General features: G+C 30.7%; 1 long non-coding RNA gene across 1 annotated transcript; it reads left to right on the top strand.

Moving 5' to 3' along the window:
- Window positions 1-634: 634 nt before the first annotated feature.
- Window positions 635-1,129, top strand: LOC109192019. Its single transcript, XR_002056029.1, has 2 exons — window positions 635-686; window positions 996-1,129. It is a non-coding gene; the product is annotated as an uncharacterized LOC109192019 (long non-coding RNA).
- Window positions 1,130-3,143: the final 2,014 nt, after the last annotated feature.

Here is a 3,143-nt window from a genome sequence, read left to right as displayed (position 1 = left end):
TAAATGTGAAAATTAATATTATTATTATTATTATTATTATTATTATTATTATTATATATTATAAAAATCTAATAATTATTATGGTAAATAATAGCTCAATAGCAAGTTTGCAATTGACTTTTATTTCCATTATTTTTTTATAAAAGAAATTTATCCGTGAATCGCACGAGCACCGCACGAGTATCGCACCAGCACCTCACGAGCATCGCACAGGTAATTAGGTATTAATTATTTGACTTAATTAATAATCTGTAGGGATCTGCCCCAATGCTTCCATCATCCTGCATTGCAAAAGTCTCAAAACCAAGTTTGGTAAGTATATATGTTTTTTTTTTTTTTTTTAAATACATAAGTATATATGTTTATTAGTTTCATACATTCAGTGTGATACTGATTAATTAAGTCTAACTTGTTGAATTAACAGTGCTTTTCCCCTCAATACATACTGCAAAGATTGCAACACCACTGTTTAATGTGATGTCAGCCTTTGTTCGAATCCAGGTTAGCTCGATCCATTGTTATATAGATACAAATTATAAAGTACATACTTAGCAATTGACTTTATTTTAATATTATATACTTTTGTATGTTTTGGATTCATCAATGTGATTTGTCATTTGAGCATGTAGCTTGCCTAATGTACAAAAATTGCAGTTTGGTTTGGAATGAGATGACTGCAATTCAAGGTTAGTAGACTTAATATAATTAATGATATAACATATTAAGTAATGAAGAAAAATAATGTAGAAAACATTATTTAATTATACTAACCAACTAACAAAAAAAATAGTCTTTAATTGTTTATTTTTTTTGGAATGCTACTAGCTCTATTACATTGTAGTATCTGTTCATATACTTTCTCAACCTACTGAAACACAAAGAGCTAATAACGCCTCCACTGAGGCTCGAACTTACAACCTTCCAAATGGAAGTCCAACCCGGGTACCATTAGACCACATAGTCCTGGTCTTTAATTGTTTATTTATTTGATGCAGAATTAAGATTAGAACTACTTGATGCATTACCAATCACAAGTAGTCCTTCTCTCAAAGGCATTTGGATAACTAGTTGCATCACTCATGATGTCACTACGTATTCTTCGGTTTCTCCAAAGATGATGCGCATTGTAGACAACAAGGTAATATTAATATGTCAATTGCTTTTCATTAATTAATATCCCAAATCATAATTTTAATTACCAAAATGACCTATTATAATATATATTTATATTTATATTGAATTGTTACATTATATTTTGTAGATTTACGCCCAAGTGTTTGCTGATTGGTTTTATAATCAGTCAGCAATTCAAGTAATTGACTTGTCTATTGAAACAAAAAATTGTACTGAATTTCAAATTCTTACAGACCTACATAATAGAGGTTGAACTAAATTTTTTATTGACGTACGGGTATAAGGACATTAAACTATTTAGGTATAGCAATTAAGCCACCGAACTCGATCGAATAAGCTCCAAATTCATTCATGATCCCGGAAAGAAAGACCAATTAACATTTTTCGTAGGTTAAGAATATGTTTGTGCTGATTGGGATTCCATATGTATATTTATTATTATTATTATTATTATTATTATTATTATTATTATTATTATTATTATTATTATTATTATTATAAAATCTAATAATTATTATGGTACATAATAGCTCAATAGCAAGTTTGCAATTGACTTTTATTTCCTTTATATTTTTTTAATAAAAAAATTTATCCGTTCATCGCACGAGCACTGCACGAACACCGCACGAGCATCGCACAGGTAATTGGGTATTAATTATTTGACTTAATTAATAATCTATAGGGATCTACCCCAATGCTTCCATCATCCTGCATTGCAAAAGTCTCCAAGAATCGTTATGCCATGGAACCGTGTTCACCATTCATGGTGAACACGGTCCCAATGGTAACAGTGCACCGTTATCTTTTTTTTTTCCTTAATTAACTGCGCGACTTTTCTTCTTCAAATTCACATTTTGCGGTTTCACTTCCTCTTCGCGCAAGCTTCTTCAACATAATCTCATAAAAAGAAAATTCATAATTTCATAGCTGCACATTCATAAATCCATGCCTGCACATTTATAATTGCATGGATTTATGAATGTGCAATTATGAAATTATGAATTTTCTTTTATGAGATTATGAATTTTCTGTTATGAGATTATGAATTTTCTATTATGAGATTATGAATTTTCAGTAAATTCATAATCTCATAACAGAAAATTCATAATTTAATAAATGTTTTTCTTTTATGCGATTATGAATTTTTTGTTATGAGATTATGAATTTACAGTACATTCATAATCTGTTAGGAATATATTGTATAAGTTTTGATGAGCCAAATGTATTTTGTAGACCCCAATTTTATTTTATTTGAGTCAGTTCTGGTTCACCAAGTATAGTGCACCACTGCCATGAAGCCTGCATGAAGTCTACGAAAAAGCAGTTTGAAAGAAGAATAAATGAAAGCGGGATCATAGCATAACAGATTTATGAAGCATCAAGTTACCAAAGGTTGAGATGGACGAGATGGTAGAAAACTTGTTGAAGTATGCCTAATGCGAGATGATCCATAGTTCAATTCTCACTAGAAGTAATTTTGGTGTAAAGATGAATTGCTATCGTGAAGTAGCAATATAAGGAGATGATGTCATCATGATAGTAATATCATAAAAGAACAATTTTTATTGTGATAGTTGAGAATTATCGGGTGATGACGTCACGACTATCGGGTAATGACATCACAATGTGATAAAGCTAGTGGAGAACACGTGGAGGAGATAAGTCAAAAGAATTTATGTCTTGGATTGTATCAATTGGATACCCAGTCGAGATGGAAGAAGCCTTATCAAGCAAAGCAAATGGTTCATAGTTCAATTCCCACCTGAAGCGATTTTATATTGGTTCATGATATACAATGAAACATGATATATATGGTCCATGATACAAGGTGGAACATGATAGCTAGAACATGATATGAAATGGAACATGATATATATGGTCCATGATACAAGGTGGAACATGATAGCTAGAACATGATATGAAATGGAACATGATATATATGGTCCATGATACAAGGTGGAACATGATAGCTAGCTCATGATATGAAATGGAACATGATATATATGGTC

Source organism: Ipomoea nil, unplaced genomic scaffold, assembly GCF_001879475.1.
Source record: "Ipomoea nil cultivar Tokyo-kokei standard unplaced genomic scaffold, Asagao_1.1 scaffold1735, whole genome shotgun sequence".
NCBI lineage: Eukaryota > Viridiplantae > Streptophyta > Magnoliopsida > Solanales > Convolvulaceae > Ipomoea > Ipomoea nil.
The sequence above is the reverse complement of the archived record's forward strand: the minus strand, read 5'-3'. Positions and strand labels throughout refer to the sequence as shown.